At 43.0% G+C, this 20,311-nt stretch overlaps 1 protein-coding gene across 1 annotated transcript in view; it reads left to right on the top strand.

Annotated features, from left to right (window-relative positions):
• The first annotated feature begins 1,750 nt into the window (after positions 1 to 1,750).
• CPNE4 (copine 4) overlaps positions 1,751 to 20,311 on the top strand; it is a 280,894-nt gene continuing 262,333 nt past the window's right edge. Inside the window, exon 1 of the mRNA XM_082044514.1 lies at positions 1,751 to 1,838. The gene's annotated coding sequence lies outside the window, so the exon portion shown is untranslated. The remainder of the gene's footprint in view (positions 1,839 to 20,311) is intronic.

Here is a 20,311-nt window from a genome sequence, read left to right on the forward strand (position 1 = left end):
AAGACAGTAATTTCACTTACTCTGTTTATGATCTACTGAGTTATGTTTTGATTTAGTCATCTTGCGCAGACAATGTTTGATACACATCAAAATGCTTCCAGATTTAATCTGATAACTATTTTATTACACAATTGTCCAGGTGTCTAAGAATGACTGCTAGAAATGTATCTCCAGAGCTCAAACTCCATCAGGTATATTGCATAAACCAAATGCTTCTGTCAAATAATTCCTACTTTAGTAAAACTAAAAAGAAATGTTTTATGCATATATAGGTACTTATGAAGGGATACACAAGGAAGGTTTAGGTGGCTGTGGGAATTTAATGCTAGATTACTGAGACAAATAAAGTTTCCACCTGCTTTAGAATGCTAAGAGATTTGGGAATGTGAAGCAAAAGTACTTTGGCCCTTAAAATTATATGATGTAGCTTATCCCCTGCCAGAAAAAGAAGCAGTAAAGCACTTCTGAGTAGACACTGACTGCTGGTGGGGACTTTGGGTAAAATACGGTTCATCACTACTCAGCACTTGTCTTCTTCACTTCAGGAAGTAATTAAGTTGCGGTGGCCCTTTTAGTGATCTGAGCTATGAACCAAGAGATTCGAAGCCCAAAATCCAATAGTGTGCGCTCTCCTGTTTCCTGACTAATCCTATAAGGGGCAGCAGGTTGAACGGATTATCTAATAAGAGAACATAACTGCAGTCAGCTCACTCTTCTAAAGTAATTAATAGTGAAAACCCACTGAAATAAAGAGAATAAAATTCATTTGTGAAGGAATAATGAAATAAAATAGCTAAAGTGGAAAGCTGCCTATAGGAGAAGCAGATACCAAAAAGTAGCCTGGAAAGGTGGTTTCATGCAGCACATCATTCAGAAATTTTGGATGCACAATCATTTAGAAGTGGAAATACATCTGAGATTTCCTTACTGGCCAGGAAAGTTTGTAAGGCAAATTACTATTATATACATACAAGTGGAAACTCTAGATTTATACAAAGAAAGGAAGGTGCACATTGAATTGCAGAAGCTGTTTATTGGGTCAGTTATTAAATTGTTTCTCTGTAGCTCTATTGCAGTGAAATGTGTTTACCCTTCTGTGGGGAAAAGCTACACATGCAAGGTACTTTGCAAGCTATGGAACTGATTGAATATATCTATACAACTCTAGAAAAAATTGCAGCCAAAAATCTCACTTTTTAATAAAACTTTCAACAACCCTCCCCCTTTTCTCTGCAGTGAAAACATTCCTTCTCTTCCACCCCCACACTTTCTCTTTGCTCCGGGGCTTACAGTCCTCCATGTCTTTTCCAGCTCATCTTCTTTCGTACTCCTCTCAGCCCCTCTGAACCCTATTGCTGTTCCAAGCTGGCCCAGAAACCAAAAAGGGGATTTAAATACAAACTGCAGGTCATTCCTCACTGCAGCTTCTTCACCTGCTGCTTTGGCAGCAGCATGACAATGCTCCCTAGCAGCTGGCAGTTCACCATACTGCAGATCTGCAAGATAAATCAGGGGCCAAAGCTTATCGGCTGTTTTCAAAAAGTTAGGGATTAATTTCCCTGGAAGGAATTTCAGCTAGTGTTGTGGGACTGTCTGCACCAAACCACCTTAAAACATTATGAACTTGGCAACTTACTAGCAGCAAGTTTAACTTATGAAATTTTCTGTTGGTGAAGGAGACCGGAAATTTTGCAAGGTAGTGTGCATCTGCAGTCACACATTTTTCTGTCATTCATTGCAACTTGTGTGTCCCTTCCAGAAACCTGCAGCTGTCTGCTTCTGTGTCCTTCGTGCATCTGGACCAAGTGCTCTTGCTCTTCCCAAGGCAAAATCAAGTGGTAAGTAACTCTTTTTTTTCTAAGTTGTGTGGAGACCTGGGCAAACAGCAGAGCCTTTTTCATGAAAAAAACCTCAGTTTGGGACACATCTGGACTGAGGAACAGTGACAGGATGAAAACAACTCACCTAACTCTCATTTAAAATCAATCTGACAAGGCCACCTCAGTTATGGTCATCTATAACAGAGAAACAGACTCCAGTGAGTGTGGAGGCATAACTGAAATATTGCTGATTTCTTATTTTAGGCTTCAAGGCCCTTTGAGCAAGGTTTCTCTCACTGGGTTTGAATGGTGTCCAGCACACAGGAACTTTGATTTGAATATAACAATAAGTTCCCTGACTGTACATATGTAGACCAGTGACACTGTGCAGGCATGTGATGGTTCACTTGCTGAACCAGAAGACAGTCCTTCTGCTCTTGAGGCAAGACTTCTGCCCTGGGGCTCTGCTCTCCAACCAGCTGGATGAAAACCCGTGTCTGTGAAGGCCAAGAAATGAAGAGGAAAGAGAGGAGTTGCTTGTGGCTGTTGGCTGTATTTAGTTGTCTTGTCATCCGTAGGACAAATTCTTATCCAAAATGCCTTCAGATATGGTGTAATTTAGCATGAACATATTCTGTAGGGAGAGAGTTAATTACAGGACTCCAGTAACTTATATTTTCAGAGCTACAGTGATATCTTGGGTAAATAATAAGTTTATAAGATATTGGCTTCTGATATTACGCATATTCAGATTCTTGAATAACCCAATGACTTATTTTGCTATTCATTGCCTGAAAATCCAAAGTTCAGGAGCATATCCTGTGCCAGGAACAGTATTAGTGTTTCAGGAGGTACGTAACTGCAGATGCTTCTTACAGATTTCTTCTGAGCCCTGATTTCTTACTTGCCACCAATGTGGAGCAATTTCTCATCTGGCTTCTGGTTTCACTGTTGTTTTGGGATACAGTGAGATAAAGTCATTTGTACCATAGCTCCAGGGAAGTCAGTGGAGGTTCAATTGGAATTAATTAGCAGCAGTATTTAAACTTCAGCAGTCAGAACCAGGATATTTTGCTACAGGTCATATTGCTCCTGAGACTCATTTTTCATCTGCCAGAACAGTCTTTTAGCTAGTTTTTGTCCGATCCTTAAGGATGGGATTGGAGGGAAACAGGCTGGTTTGTGGTGTGCAAATGCTTGGTCCTGTAGGAGCTGATCACCATCTATGTTGGATTTGAACCAGCACTATTACTCTGAAGGGATCCTATGTCATGGCCAGATTCTGCTATTTCCTTTTACTGAAGGAACTGTGCCAGCTATTGTTCCCACAGACATTAGCATCCATCTTGTAGTGATGTCCTTATGGGATTTTGTTTCATTTTCTAGAAGTCTTTCGAATTATATGTTGTGGTTTGGTGTGGTGGTTGGGTTTGTTTGTTCATTTGTTTGTTTGTTTTTAAATTGCAGAACAATAGAATTTGTGCAAGAAGGGCAAAGCTTGAGCTTAGCTCTCTATTGCATCTGACCTTAAACAGCAAAGGAAGGGCAGCTACCAACACATTTGGCACAACATTAGTTGCTGATGCCAAGGCCATTGGGTAGAGACATCACACTCCTATTTCTGTCTGTATCTGCAAGGGATGGGCACACTCTAGTTCTTAATAAATGTGTTTTCCTTCTTAGTTTATATTAAGACCTATAACATGAATCACAACACAGTCCTGGTGCCTGTATTATACTCCTACTCCATACACCTACAGCAATCTCACAACAAAACAGCTCACAAATTACAGCTCCTCTTCGCTACTGTGTGACACTGATACTGGTATTAGAATGGTAACTTATTAGCAGTTCTTTCTAATCGAGTAACAGAAACAACATTAATAAGTGAAGGTCTGATTGAAAAGGGTCAAATCTGCCACTGATTTCAGGAAGGGCAGGAGTAGAATTAAAGTTGTTAAGACATAAATTTCCTTCATAAAATCAACCATGAAAGATTTTATTTCAATTTAAGATGGGGCTTATGACAGGGACTGTTAAATTATGTTATTTTCTTGTGTATGTATTGTCACTTCTCTTGATGTTTCCCCAAAGACATCCCACTGCGGGGGGAAACATGCTCAGTCCAGCATTACTGTCTTCCTGTGTGGTGAGGGAAAACAGACATATTGTATCATCAAAAATAACATGGCCTGACAGCCTCTAAAAATATACATCACACATCGCTAGCTATTTTAAATAGCTGGCTAAAGGAAGAAAACCCTTCCAACATATGTCAATTATAAAGTATTGACAGATCAACATTTTACATAAAAGAAACAGCTCCTCATTAGCAGAAACTTACAGTGAAGTTGCTAAGCATGTTTTAGCCATTTTGAAGAATTTAATAGAAAGATACATTAGTCTGGTTAGATCCTCTAAGGGTACAAGTTTGGGAAATGCCCACAGAGGAAATTAAGTCAATCAATACTCTAGGTACTCATTCCATCATCTGTTTCCCAATTATATAAGCTCAAAATTTCCTTTAATGACCCATGGTCAGGCCATAACATTGAGCAAAAATCAGTGCTGCAGGGAAAGGAAAACCATACAAATCATGGGATATAATTCTGTACCCTAGCCTCACCCCGAAGTGCTCTCCTTTAGTCCAGGGGAGTTATTTAGCATTTGTACTGAAATAAATTGTAAGAACTGTGGCAGATCTCGAGGGTGGATTTTGCTCTCGTCAAACCTGCCTGGATTTTGGAGCTAGTGAGAAGTGAAGCCTTCATAGATATTCCAGCTGGGAAGACAGGGGTGGGAAATTGAGTGTTGGTCTTCCTTATTATATTCACTTTTCAGAGTAGCTGACCAGGCTGTGAAGTATGCAAGCACCTTTCCATCAACCACACTAATTTTCTTCCCATCTCAACTGTTATCTAACCATACAGGAATGTCTGCAGTTCACTGTACTGTTATTGGGGGTAACACCTCAATTATTACCATCTGCTCAACAAGAAGACTCAAAGTGCTCTTTAGCCCTTGAATGGGATTAATTTAAGCACTTTTGTGCAAGCCAAAATGCTTCCTTTTGAAAACTCTTATTCTTCAATTAACTGCATTAATTTCCTGTACATCCTTATTTTGCAAGTCATCATTGTAATTTTTGCTCTGAGAGGTTGGTGACAAGAGGTTACCTGCAGTCTGATGTGCTTTACAGGGCAGGGTCACATCCCAGTGGGTTCTGAATGTGGTTTGACCATCAGTTCCAGGGATGCTTAGAATATCCCTCAGCGAGGATTTGACATCAGGGGTCTTCTGAGGGTGTCCATCTGATCTTCATTGCTCAGAAGATTGAAACCCATTATTAGAATGGAGTAAGAAATTCAGAAATTTCATTCTTTTAAGCTCTTTATCTCCTTTAATGCAATCCTAAAATAATACTTTATTCAAGATTAGCATTTTATTTGGATATTCCCTAATTTTTCTTTTGTTAGAAAAAAATGTCTTGCTGACACCATGTTTACCAGCAGACAGATAATATGCAGAGTGATCTGTGGTTATCTTATAATTGCATAGTATGGAATGGTAGGGCTTTTTCAGGGGTCATAACGATAAACATCTATTTTGTAGCCACTAACCTCCAAAACCCAGTTAGGTCCTTGTGAATTGGGATAGTCTTGTATTATTGGTGATGCTTTTGACTTGCTGTGAGACCTTGAATAAAAGGCAGTCACTCTGTGTTGCCTCAGTTTACCTTCCCAGCCACTTCTTCTTTATGTGTCTCTGAAACCTTTGGAACACAGATTGTCCCTTAATGTAAAAATAAATAACCAAATATTTGTGCATAACAGCTTTGTGGTTGCAAGTAATGACAAGGGGTTGTTGCTTTTTTTCGCCTCACATTTGGAATTACTAAGTCCATGAAAGAGAAAGAAATAGTACTTACTCTGTCTACATTACAAAATATAGGAGTTACGTAGCTCCATCCTGGAATGTTAATAAGCACAGAGGAGACACCTGTGTTGTTGTCATGCCACTGATTATTGTCAGAGTTTCCTGATCTGGCTGATGTTGGAGGAATTCAAACTAATGTACTAAATAACTTAACTAAGCCTTGTTGATTTGCTTTACTGATGAAACAACTAATCCTTTTTTTTTTTTTTTTTTGTAGAGAATGGCTAAGAAAAAGTACTCACTGTTTCAAAAAATGAAGTTCTAGAATAACTTTGTGTTGTTGTAGTATTAAAGAAAGCACTGTCAGTTTGAGAGAAACATTTTCTCTGTGCTTCTTTGTTCCCCTCTGTCTCTTGAAAGAGAAAATTTTCTCAGGAGCCTCCGAATCTGTTCTTGCTTCATGTTGTTATTATTCAGGGAGCTTGCAGTGGAGTTTTACCGTCAGCACATAAAGGTTTAATAGAGAACTGCAAAACAGCATAACCTGGTCATGCTCTATTAGTGTTTCATGTCTCCGGATGTGTTCTCTGGACAACCTCAAAAAATGTTGCTTTTGTACCAAAGAGGTGATGTGAATGGTGCTCCACTCACTGATGGTATCCTAGGTTTACTCTGTGTTTGCAAGACCATGTTATGAATTTAAAGGAGGCTTAAGACTTACTCAGTGGAACTTCCATAAAATATTCCTTTCTAGTTGTACTGGAATACTTCTCCAAGGCAACCCTCCACTGCAGAATAAAAGTTACAGTATTTCAGAATACATCTTTCCATTTAGAAGGAGAGGCATAATGGTTTGGGAAAATGTTGTATTTATATTTCAATTACAGAGGTAATTATCCTGAGGTGGCTGTCCCTCTGCCACTCTGTTTCACCCGTTAGCCATGCCTTGGTAGAATAATCATGTGCAATAAGATGTAATCCACTTTAATCAGGACAGATCTATGGGACGACTCTATCAGTGTGGAAGTTCAGCCAGGAAGAACTACGAGGTCATTCTCTGATGTCATGTGTTGAGATGGGAGACTTGTTATCTTCTTCACCAGAAATTTGTCTAACAGCTAGACACTGAGTCCTCTTACAGCATCCTTCAGGTTCGCTGCAGTTTTCTTCCTCTTGTTATCCCTGTTCTGGAGCTGTGGGGCTCAAAGTATTAATGAATGTAAATTGCTTTAGAAATTGAAAGAGCTGTTTAAGTGCTGCTGCTGCTGCTATTGTTATAGTAGCAACTCCAGGCTGAAGGGAGTAAATTCTTCTCTTGCTATGCCGTAGTTGCTAAATAGAAGAAAATGCAGACTTGTAACCTTTCTGAGTGCTGGAGTTAGGGGTTAGTCATCCTCTGCCCTTGGATTTCCACAGCAATTTTTTGTTGCCATGCTTCAGAAGTGAAGGACTTTATGAGGCAGAATACTTCCATAGGCTACTGAAAATAGATGTGTGCAGGTGGCAGTGTATTTGGGTTATAAACTATTTGTGGATAATGAAGTAGTCTTTCCCTTAATAATCAATTTTTGCAGCATCTAGAAGCTGGGGGATGGAGGGAGTGGGGAAAAGTGTGTGGATACCTTCTAATTATTTTACCATTCTAAAAAAAAAATGGTTTTGGCAAATTATCAACAGGAATTAATAAACATAAATAAAACTTGAAAGTAACAGCAAAAAATGTTTGATTCAGAGGTGGTAAGTACTCACCTGCTGCCATCCTAATTGCTGTGTGCTCTCCAAGCATGAGGAGGCTGGACAGAGAGGAGAGCCCACTTGGATGGGAAGCTGTGGGGGGTGGCCCTGGCAGGGAGATGAAAGGCTCACCTTTCACAATATGCTCTGTAACAGTGACAGAAAATGACTTCTGCTAGCAGAGCAGCAGGCATGGGGCTGGAAAGAAGCTGAAAAAGCATGTCTGGGAATGTGACTGATGGGTGGTGCAGTGGAGATGAAAGACCCTGCAACTCCACCCTTTTGGGAAGTGTCATGGAAAAGAAAGCACAAGATGGAAGGCCTGGGGAGGGGAGATCCAGACAAGGTAGGAATGTCCTGCCCTCTAGTTTCATGCAGTCATGAGCAGAGCCTAGGGTCTCCCCTGTAAACAGTTCATGTTGGTTGTTGGTCAAACTCTGGAGTGCTGAGGGTCCTTGGCACCAGGGCTGGAGATGGCTGGCCAAAGTGGGGTCTGTATCAGGTAGGTGGCTGGTGTGGTGGATGTGGTCTTCCTGTCTCATGGACAGAGGGCATGTTCCATGATGGTCAAATCTATGGATGAATCAAGACAGGCAGTAGGGACAAGGATGGGATGGGATGGGATGGGATGGGATGGGATGGGATGGGATGGGATGGGATGGGATGGGATGGGATGGGATGGGGCGGGGATCCAATTCAGTGGGCATGGCTGTGCAGGCTGGAAACTGGCCCTGCTGCATTGTTGCTGGGGGAGGGTCTGATGGTCCTGGGAGTGTTGGGCAGTGGGCAGAGTGAGGAGAGCCCAGGGAGGCTGGGCAGAGGCAGTTGGGGCTGGTGGTGCCCTCAGGGCCTGGCAGTTACTGTGGATGGCCTCCAAGGAGCTGGAGAGAATTCAGCAGCCGATTTGCATGTGGCTAGAGTGTAGCAGATAATAAATAACAGGCTCTTTCTTAGCTAATGATGACCCTTGAGGGGAGTGTGTGGATAGCATGATGTGGGCTCCCCTCCAGTAAGCAAGTGCAAATCTTTTGACAGGAGCTGCTGAACCCATTGATTCATCACTGATTAATTTGGTATGGGAAATAAACACTGTGACTAGGTAGGACTCAGTAAATAGGATCAATAACATTCAGATTACTCTATGCCATAAACTACATTTTAGTGGGAAGCCTTCCTGGGGAACACCTTTTTTTCTGCAGTTAAGCCAATTTGCTGCTGAGGCACAGGAAGGTAATTATTTTCCTAATTGACATTAGGAGTATAGCAGATGTGTAATAAAAGATTGTTAACAAAATGATAAAACACGTCATTAATGATAACGTTGATAGTCTTGAATATTGTTTGGAAAGGAAAATAATCCCAAACCTAATCTTAGTGAGACAGAGCTGGAAAAGTCAGTAGAGGTAAAGAGACAGAAGAGAAAAAGATGGAAACGCAGATGAAGTGGCAGAGGTAAGATCCATGAAAAGAGGCAGGACACATACAGAGAATATAAAAAAAAAGAATCCTAGAAAAGATAAACCTTTGAATTTCTGATTTTTCTGTAGGCTTCCTGCATGAAGCATCAGAACTGCTCTGAGGCATGGATGTGCACATACACACTTTCCCTTGGGTCATGAATTAGAAACTTGGATAACATATTTGATTTAAGCAATGTGCTATATAAAAATGCTTTTAGTTGGTTGAATGTCTTCTTCACAGGTAACAGATCAGGTGCATCAGGGTAGACTCTTGGAAATATGTTGATAACTTGCAAAAAAAAAAAAAAAAAAGTTCTTGAAAAGGGACACACCAGGAGATAACACTTTCTCATTAAAACTTAGGTATAAATCATAGTGCCATTGAAGTTATTCTCATTACCTTCAGCCTCCATTTCCAGCAGCTATGCAGAAAATTTTTAACTCAGCAGTGTCAGCCACACTGCAATGAAAAGCCTTCCTGTAGGAAATCTAAGGATTCCTCAGTCCTTTCATTTATGACGCAAAATGACTGAAACATGGGAACATCACAGACTCCATTTTTGGAAGCCCTCTTACAGGCTGAAAACACATGCACGCACACCATTCTAAAGAAAAGGGAATAACGATCTTTCCCTTTTTAAGTTTTTCCTTGAACTAAGGTCAGGTAGGATAAAAGTCAGTACGTGGGGGAAAACCTTAAGTAGCAGCATGTAAGAACTTCCATGCTGAATCAGACCAATATTTCATCTTGTTCTGACATCTTTGTGAATGGTGATATTGCCTCAGTGGGCAGGTGATTAGTGTAGAACAACCTGTGCATAGGCAAAATTTCTTCCTAATCTTGTCAGATAGGGGTTGGGTTTTGCTGTGCTGCACGAAAAGCAGTCATAGGTTCTGAAAAGTGCAGTTACAAATACACTGGGTAGTTTTTTTTCCAAGTCCTTGTCTTGACATGTAATTTGTTGTGACTGATCCCCATTAAATGCTGCAGAACACCCTTTTAATCTGACAGGGCAAAAATATCCCGGTAAGGTTCACCTTATTTTGGTTTCACTCAGCATATTTTTATTTTCTGCTTGAACTTCCATCTCTTAAAACTGTTTAAAACACTTCTTCTGTTGCTAGGAGAGCAGAAAAAACAAGAGAGAAAATGGTCAGCATCCTACTTCACATGCTGCTAGTTAAAATAATTGTGAAGAACACATTTCATGCATCCTTTTTGCGTAAAATGCTCTTAGCATATATTTTCAGCACCTTTGAAAGCCTCTTTCACCTTTGCCAGTGTGGTAGATAGCAAGTCTTTCTCTTAGTACTAGCCACGACAGCTGGCAGAATGCCTCAGTCATCTCTGTTTACATAGAATCATAGAATCGTTTAGGTTGGAAGAGACCATTGGGATCATTGGGTCCAACCATAACCTAATTCTAGCATTAAACCATGTCCCTAAGAACCTCATCTATATGGCTTTTAAACACCTCCAGGGATGGTGACTCTGCCACTGCCCTGGGCAGCCTGTTCCAATGCCCGACAACTCTTTCCGTGAAGAATTTTTTCCTCATATCCAATCTAAACCTCCCCTGGCACAACTTGAGGCCATTTCCTCTCATCCTGTCATTTGCTACTTGGGACAAGAGACCAGCACCCTCCATGATACAACCTCCTTTCAGGTAGTTGTAGAGAGCGATAAGGTCTCCCCTCAGACTCCTTTTCTCCAGTCTAAACAGCCCCAGTTCCTCAGCTGCTCCTCATCAGACTTGTGCTCCAGACCCCTCACCAGCCTCGTTATCCTCCTCTATGCTCTCTCCAGCATGTCAATGTCTTTCCTGTAGTGAGGGTCCCAAAACTGAACACAGTATTTGAGGTGGGGCCTCAGCAGCACTGAGTACAGGGGGACGATGTCTTCCCTGTTCCTACTGGCTGATACAAGCCAGGATGCTGTTGGCCTTTTTGTCCACCTGGGCTCACTGCTGCCTCATGTTCAGCTGGCTGTGGATCAGCATGCCCACATCCTTTTCTTACAGGCAGCTTTCTTCTGTCTGGAGCAAGCTGTGTCCCACACACTATTCCCACCCCAGTGTCTCTGCAAAGCCACAGCATCCCCTGCCAAGGCAAGGACAGCTGGGAGGGACAGCAACATCTCAGTCTTCACCCTCATCCACACCCATCTGCATCGTTTGGCAGTGCTGAGGCCAAACGGGCCTCCCCCAACGTCAGTGCTGCCCTGGCAACCAGGCATGTTTCACTGCTGGACCCCTCTGTGCAAAGCTGGTGGGGAGCCATGGCTGGGTCCTTTTCCAAAAGTATGGGCAGCAGCTGGGCACTGCCACCAGCTTGGGGGCAGTTGTGAAAGCTGAGCAGCCTGGATGGGTTTTACCCCTTCCATTTTCCTGTGTTCTTTCCCCACTGCCTTTTCCTTTCACTGCAGTACTAAGGGCCAGCAGTGACCACTCAAATCCCATTTGCAGTTGTGGCTCCTCAGCTGACTGTTCTTCATGTTTATCAGAGCAAATAGTTTCCCAACAGGTGTTGCTGAGTAAAAACCCTGCTATTCACTCAGTGACTGTAACTGTGACATTAAAGAAAATGACGTTTCTGTCCCTTTTTGTAAGGGACATGCCTTTTCAGGGCACAGATATATCAATCTCTCTTAAAATGCTTGAAAAGGAAAATAAAAGGAAATTAGTGTTTTTCCTTGCCTTGTTCTATTTTCTAATCAAAGTGGAATTGCTATGTAACAAGAGCGTTTGATGCTATAACAACTTTTGCTAGTTTTAAATACTCAAGATGTCTCTATGGTATTTTTTTCAGTAAGCATCATCAGCAATAATTTCCTTCTTCCTGCAACAGGGCAAAAACTATTGCAAAACAGTATATTTATAGATAAGTCAGTGGAACCAGGGAACTTCCAGCTAAAATTTTGACTATAGTGTACAAGAACTTTGTGGACTGTGGTGATGCATCCTCTGGCTTCAAGCTCACATGAAATATCCATCAAACTCAATTAACTGATACTCAATACCAGGTGCTGGTATCAGAGTCCAGGTCCCAGTAGTGCTGGCAGCGCGTGGGTCTCAGGTCCACCGGTCTCAGGCGACAGGTTTTGGTCCTGGTGGTGGATGGCCACAGTTGCAAGTTGCAACCTGGGCATTTTATGTCAGTTGGTGGTGGGGGTTGCCCGAGCACAATGCAGGCCTGGTTGCAGATTTTGGTGCCTGATATGGCTGGAGCTTCTCTTGAGCTTACATAAACTTCAAGCGTTCTTTGAGTTTTAGCAATTCACAATGATCATGCATTTTGCACTTTAACTCACTGTATTTAGGCCTTTACAGAAAGCCCAATTAAGCAAGCAGCATGAGCAAGCATTTTTCTGTAACAAGCAGGCCTTCAACATATAATTTTAGCAATCAAACTTTGAGACAAAACCTTAAACATATTATTTTAGCAAGCAAGTTTTGAGATGATAACTCACAATATTTCAGCCTTCCACTCTTAGGCCGTATGATAAGGACCACCGTCTCTCACGCACACTCAAACCGTATGCTAAGAGCCACTGTGTCCTACAGTAAATCCAAAACTTAACAACATGAATCTTGCAGAATCAATAACTCGGGTATCTCCACCCAAATCCAGTAGGTGATAAAAAGAAGAAGGAGATGTTTGATGTTGACTCCTGTAAATGGAAAGGTCTCCAGAAGTGAGGCTACTTTCCCAGTTACGGTCACCTGAAACAATGGATAAGAAATGGCAGAAAGAAGACAGCAAACACCTTGGAGTGGTGCCAGCATTATAGTAAGTATTTTTATGGCTGGTGGGACTACTGTTCATGCATCTCTGTTGAGACTACCCTTTTTATTTTTAAAGGTCTGACACGACATTCAGCTGACTTAGCAGGCTCGAGTTCCTTGGCAAACCACCTTACATTGCCAGGTCAGTCAGTACTACCTCAAAGTTGCTGGTATGCACAGCTTTAGAAATAGGCACTGACAGTGCCCACTGTTTGGGAGAGGGACATAAACAGGCGGCTTCTTCTCCAGGTATGGCATGACTTTTGTACATGACATTAAAAAAGGTAAACCGATTCACAGGGATTGAACAAATGATGTTATGATTTTAACTGTCTGTGCTGCATTTCACATTTTTTAAACAAATACCTTATGTTTTGTAGCTTGCATTTGATTGGCGAATCGATTTGGGCCTTTATCACATGGGCATACATGCTGAAAGGAAAAAGTGAGGCTATTTTGTGCACCCAACCACAGTTTTTTTGTGCCCTACCCATCTAGCAAATCCTGCTGTCTGTTTCACCATTACAACAATTTTCTTAATCCCATCATCTTTGTCCCACAAGACTGTCAGAAGAAAGAGAGGAAAATATGAAGAAGTTGGACAAAATAATGGTGTAGTGTGAAGAAGATACTGTCTTGCATGTGCATATAAAAGGGCATTCATACGTGTGTAACGCACAGTAGGCGAAAGAGTAAGTCTGCTGGAAGACAATGAGAAATCACCAAGAAAAAAAACCCCGAACTTCAAGCAAAGTGCTTTCTAAGTTTTACTACAGATGTTTTCATGAGTGACTGCTGTGCCAATAGACAGGGTATGGTATGGATCCATATGCAGATGCCAATGTGCAGCAGCATGTTTCTGTGCTGTTTCGGTTCTCCAAAATGTTAATGGTGTGATGCTCTTTTGCATCCATCACCTTAGTAGATTGTTTTCCCAGGCACAGCTGCAGCCACCACTTGGGTGGAAGTAAAGAAAAGAGTGAACAGAAGTGTGAGAGAGTTCAAGACTCTTTATTCCCTTACTGAATATGCTACATGGGCTATTGTATGGCTTGCGAACAAGAATGGACAGTCACTGAAAGTAAGATTTAGACCTTTGAGCAGCATGCTCACGTGAGGACTCCCAGATATTTTACTCAAAACATCTTTTAGATAGAAAGCATGGAAGAGCAGATACCATAAATATCTAAACTTCTGAAGTTTCTCATCATTGGTGGCAACAATAAGTATTATCTGTGTATATTGCCTATTTCTCATATGGTCCCAGCAGTTGCTAAATTTTTATATTTATATTCATAGGGCAGGCTACTACTTTGGATGTCTTCACCCAGGATTTTCTTTCAGGTGGCATTTAGAGGTCTTGCTCTTTGGAGAGGTCTTGCTTTTTGGAGGAAGAAAAAAGTTTTGTTTAAGGAAAATTTGTGGAATGAAGCATGCATGTCACACTACAGCCATAATTCTCATCTAATGTAAACAACTCTAATTTCACAGCTATCTCACTTTTTATACATTTTTGAATATTTATGTATAAATATGGCTATTTTTAATGAGCAGTGCTCATCCAGAGTTGTTCATCCATTTCTCCAATGCTATACCACTTTTAACCCATCAATGTGTTAATGAGTATGTGCAAACAACAAATCTCACATCCCTTCTTATGTGTGATCCTTCTTCTGAGCCTGCAAACCAACATTATATTAAGAAGGCATTGAACAGAAATGCAGAAGATAGGGTTTTGACATAAGCTACCAGGTACACTCCATTATTGCTGACTTGCTAAATGACCTGCTCAAATCCTTCTTGTGTGCCCCAGATTTCTCATTTAATTTAAAACTACCCAATCTGGAGATCCGTTAACTGTTACAATTAGAAAATCAGTAATAGGGAGGATCCGCCTTCAAGAGAGGGGAGTAATCAACCTAACAGTGTCCAGGCACAATGGAGCACAACTCTTCTCTTCTCTTCTCTTCTCTTCTCTTCTCTTCTCTTCTCTTCTCTTCTCTTCTCTTCTCTTCTCTTCTCTTCTCTTCTCTTCTCTTCTCTTCTCTTCTCTTCTCTTCTGTTCCATTCTATCCCATCCCATTCTATCCCATCCCATTCTATCCCATCCCATTCTATCCCATCCCATTCTATCCCATCCCATTTTATGTTGTATTCCATTCCTTTCCATTTTATGTTGTATACCATTCCATTTTATATTCTATTCTGTATCCTCACAGTGCATCACATAACAAAGAGACTGTTTGCCTGAAAGGACAGTGGGGGTTAAGCTCCAAAACCACTTTCAAGGACACATAACACAATGGATACACGTCTTTCTTTTGTTTCATTTTATTTTATTTTGTTTTATTTATTAATTTACTTTATTTTTTTCATGTTTTGTTATGTCATTTTACTTCCATTTCTGACTCTGTTTCGGAGCTGATGCTCACAAATATTATCACAAGCTCATGTGTAGCCAGGAGCAGGCTGATGCATTCTTTGGATTAGCATGAAAAAACATCCCTTGCACGCTGGCAAAGGCAAGCCACAGCGCTGCAAGGGCAGCAGCAGGAACACAGGCCAAGCTGTCCCTGGTTCCTGAAGTGGGAGAACGTTGAGAATGAGGGATGGGACTGACGATGCACAAAAGAAGAAGAACAAGAAGAGGTATATGGTACTGTGGGATCATTTCCAAAGTGTGACATGTAGCGATGACAAGCTGAATTTTGGACTTGTGAAACTTGCTCCCCTGCTGGGCTTCTTGGCCTGGGATGCACAACAAGCACTCTCACCCCTGCCCGGTGCTTGTGTTGCCCGCAGGGAGAGCTGACAAGTGGCAGCTGCAGATGGTGCAGCGAACCTGAAGCCCCTTCAAGCATGGGCAGCGCTGGACAAGCAAGAAGCCCTGGGGCAATGGAGCCCAGGGAAGAGCACAGCTGGCTCCCTGGCTCCTGCTGTAAACTTGCCCTGGGCAAGAGAGACCAAGAGATCCAGAACAGCAGCGGTGCCTTGGAGGTGCAAGAGCAGTGGGCAGGAACTGAGGGCAAAGGGCTCAGAGGAGCCCTGAACAGGGGCTGTGCTCAATGCGACAGAGGTTGAGAAGCAACACCCGGGAGCACCCTCGGGGCCCGCCCTGGGAGGCCGTGGAGGACCCCCGGGAGCACCCTTGGAGCTCAACCTGGGAGGCTTTGATGGACCCCGGGAGCACCCTTTGGGCTCAACCCAGGAGTCCGTGGAGGACCCCCGGGAGCACCCTTGGAGCTCAACCTGGGAGGCCATGGTGGACCCCAGGAGCACCCTGGGGGCTCAACCTGGGAGTCCAAGAAGTTCCTCCCCCCGGATGCGGGGCACGAGGGCCACCTTCGTGGAGCAGGAGCAGCAGGCACCCAGCCACAATGGCCCAAAGGTGGCCCAGGGCCGAGGAGCCGTGCTCACTGCTGCAGAGGAAGGCAAAAAACCCCATGGAGACATGTGATACTCACGTGGGGGAAAAAAAGCCTTCCTCCCCCAGCTGCAGGACACGACAGGCCATCTTCGTGGTGCATGAGCAGCAGGCAGGAACCGAGCCAAAAGGGACCAGAGGAGCTCTGCAAAGTGGTCATGCTCAATGCTGCAGAGGAAGGCAAAAAACCCCCGGGGACCAGGGCCAATCTGCCCCTGGGGAAAAAATTCCTTCCTGACCCCAGCCAGTGCTGGCGATCGGCTGTCCCTGAGCATGGGAGCGAGACCTGGCTCCTTGGCCCACAGGCTGGTTCTGCTGCCGAGGGGACACCCTAGCCCTATTCTCCCTTGACCTGGAGCCCTCTCAGGGGCTTCCGAGAGTGCCCAAATAACCCCGGCCCAATGGACCTTGGGGGCAAGGATCCTTCCCATGCATGGTGGGACAGCAGTGGGTGCTCCAAAGCACTGCAACCCATTGCAACCCCTCTACATCCTATTTCTTACGGCTTCTGAGCCTGTCTCTGCAGCGGATGAGGATGGTGAGCTCTGCAGTGCTCCTGAAGAAGGAATTCTCTTGGTCTTGCCACTGCTACCCATCTGAAAATGATATCCATTCATTAGCTGAGCTTCAAAGGTGGCCCTGCCAGCCAAATGTCTTGCAGTGGAGAACCTCCAGCAGCCTCATCCAAGGTCTTCCTCCCTCAGCCCCTCAAGTGCTTCCTCTGGGATGTGTTGGAGTTTCCCCCAGGGCCAGCTCTGGCAGTGGACACGTGAGGCTGCTCCTTCTTATCCTGCCTGGAGCTCTGTGACTGCTGTGTTGCCGGGTGCTGGCATTGTGACATGGGGGTGACAGCACCACACATGTGCAGCCCCACCCTCTGCAACCCCACCCACCCCATCTCTGCCCAGCACCCTTTTGAGGAAGCTTTTGGCTTCCTGGCCCCAAAACAGTCGCTGTGCTCAGGAGGCCCAGTGGACTGTCCCTGCCCCTGTTGGCCATGCACTGGGCACAGCTGATGGGTGGCCCTGACGCCTCCTCTGCCACTTGGCTCCTAAGAATAAACCTTTTGCTGTTCCTCTTCTCTCAGGCCATGGCAGAAACCATTGTCTGTGTCTATACGGGACACAAAATGTGCTTCAGCTCTGGAGTGAAACTTTCAGAGCTCATTTGTTACTTTAACCGTTCTGAGAGGTATTTGCTTGCCTCACTTTGTGGAAAGACATTCAGATCTCGTTCAAAACCCTGGCAAATCTCATTTTCCTTTAGTAATGGGCCTTCTCTAGGTTCCATCCGTACTGTTAGCTCAGTAAAAGTATAAGCATCAGTCGTTCTCAGCTCTGGAGCAGACATTGTCTGAAAAATAATCAGCCAATTTCTGAAAAATGCAGTTACTCAAAAGAACTGAGCTGAAAGGAAAACTAACTAAAAGGGAATTAGTCTTGTTTCAACAAAACTAGGAAAACAGTTAATTTTGTATAAACAAAGAGATTTTGTTAACACTCCTAGAAGACTGATTGACCCCAAGTTTAGAATATTTCTTGAGTGTCTCTAATGAAACACAGGCTTTGTCCTTCTGTTCCTCTATCCTGCAGATTTTCCTGATAATTACAGCAGAAAACCTCCTTTGTTGACAAAGTTGGCCAGGAAAAAGAAAGAAGAATCCCTCCTGGATGTGCATCCTTGATTTAACAGCAGAATAATGAATTTGGAACAACAGGAGCCCTAGCTATCCTGTCCTCTCCCAGTAAAAATGGCCAGTGAAGTGGTTTCCTTACCTCAGTAGTAAATTTTTTTAGCTAAATCAGTAAATCAAGTTTACTGACCTTAAAAGCCTTTCATTTTTCCTGTTGTCCTTCTAGGACTGTCTTTATCCTGCCTGCATAGTAGTTGAAGGCAAAAGTTGCGGTAGCTCTGCAGGAGTCTGAGGAGCCAGGAGAGATGGCAGGAGGTCTGTCTTCAGGATATCCCTGCAGGCCACTAACCTTAGCTGGTTTGGTGAGGGAACACATTAATGCCTTGCCCATGGCATGCCAGGGGCCCTTAGTGCTTGTATGAGTGTTTGGAGAGGGAGAAGTAGTACTTCATAGAATCATTTTGGTTGGAAAAGACCATTAAGATCATTGAGTCCAAGCAGAACCTAACTCTAGCACTAAACCATGTCTCTAAGAACCTCATCTCTATGCCTTTTAAACATCTCCAGGGATGGTGACTCCACCACTTCCCTGGGCAGCCTGTTCAACTACTTCACAACCGTTTCTATGAAGAAATATTTCCTAATATCCAGTCTGAACTTTCCCTGGTACATCTTGAGGCCATTTTCTCTTGTCCTGTCACTTGTTACTTGGGACAAGAGACCAACACCCTCCATGCTACAACCTCCTTTCAGGTAGTTGTAGAGATTGATGAGGTCTCCCCTCAGCCTCCTTTTCTCCAGGCTAAACAGCCCCAGTTCCCTCAGCTGCTCCTCATCAGACTTCTGCTCCAGGCCCCTCACCAGCTTTATCACCCTCCTCTGCTCTCTCTCTAGTAATTCTGCTCCTCTTTTCCAAAAATCTGGGGCTCATCTCCATCTAGGTTGCTCACATTGTCTGAAATGTTCCCTGGGATAGTTATACACTTTCAACTGTAAAGCTTATCCTTTTGTTGAACAAGGAACACCTGCTTAATAGTAAGTCCTCCCCTGTGCTCAAAACCAGTAGGTGAATTGTGACAATTTGGTTCTTCAGTTTAGCACACCAGTTGCTGGACTGGGAAAGGGTGATCAGAAGCTGTGGATCTTCTGTTGGCTCTGACACTGGCTTGTTAGCAAATCCTTTCAATAAACCACTTCTTTTGTCTGTACCACTGTTTCTCCTCTCATGTCCTCTTCTATTTTGATCTGCTTTGGCACAGAGACTGGATGCTTATTTTATTCCTGTAAAGCCCCAACACAGGGGGCTTCATTTTCAGTCAGGATCCCTGGCTGCTACTTGTAATACTAGTATTTAGCAGTTCAGCTCACCAATTTATGCTTTGCAGAAGTGGACTGGTGTCCAGACCAGCGTCTGCAGCAATAAAAATGGAACTTCAAGCTTAGCAGAACTAAGTCCAGTGTTCTAAGAGAGGAAAGAAAATCCCTTTTTTCAGCAGTCTTGAATTTCTCTTATAGTTCTTGTTAGTGCATTTATTTATGAACTGAAGGTGTCCATTTGGCTACTCATTCACTGGAAATCTGCCTTCTTGTACCCGTTCCAGGTGACCAGTAGTCTCTTTAAAGAGTGAGGGCTGAAGAGCAGAAGCAGCCGTGTGTAATAATAACATTACAGGTGAACATACTGATACCATTGCACAATACAGAAATGAAAACCAGGCTGTGGCTGCTTCTGGGTCAGCTATTGAGAGAAGCAGTAAAACAGACGTCATTTTGACTAGTCTCTGAATGCTCACAGCCAGCCATTAGTGGATTTAGTTCCGATTCTTTAATTACTTTGCAAAGGTTGTTGATAAAATTGTGTCCTTCACCACACTTATCCCCAGCTTCTTTGCATGGAATCTCAAAAATTTTCTAGCTTTGCCCATGAAAGAGAGAAAATAGGCCAGGGTGTTCCTCCTTCTGCTCCAGTAGTGAAGCCAACCTTTCTTCTGTTGGGAGTACCACCTTCGCAGCCTCTCTTTGTTTGCCCCGTACATCACAACTGGCTTTCCACAGCAAAGGGTAAGAAGGTGGAAGCAATAGTCTCCATAATTATTATTGCTAAAAAGAAGGCATTGCTTAGTAGTATTATGACTGCAAGAGAGTTGCACTGGAGACAATTTTGGCCTAGGAGAGCTGCTGCTGAGGTTTAAAATATGAAGCAATAAGAGAATGTAGCAACAAGTTAGACAAGATAACATTTTTCTGCAGTGAAATACTAAAGAATCTTACCAATAAAACTGAAATTCATCAGATCTCCTTTCTCTATTAAACAGTATGCAGAACAATTAGGAGTCTTAGCTTCAGATCAGAAGACACTAAACTTACACTTCTGTTTCATGCTTGCAGGATATGTGTAAGAGGAGTTTTCTGTTGTGACCTGCATAGAGTACTACTTAATTATAGAGAACAGGCTTAACTTTGTCTTTAAATTAAGATAACAAGACATTGAAGGTCTCTGAATGTACTTTTAGTGAAAAATTTCCATTTGGTACAGTACCGCCTTATTAATATTTTAATAAAAACAATAAAAGTCACCA

This window comes from Streptopelia decaocto (assembly GCF_964273445.1).
Source record: "Streptopelia decaocto genome assembly, chromosome: 2".
Taxonomy (NCBI): domain Eukaryota; kingdom Metazoa; phylum Chordata; class Aves; order Columbiformes; family Columbidae; genus Streptopelia; species Streptopelia decaocto.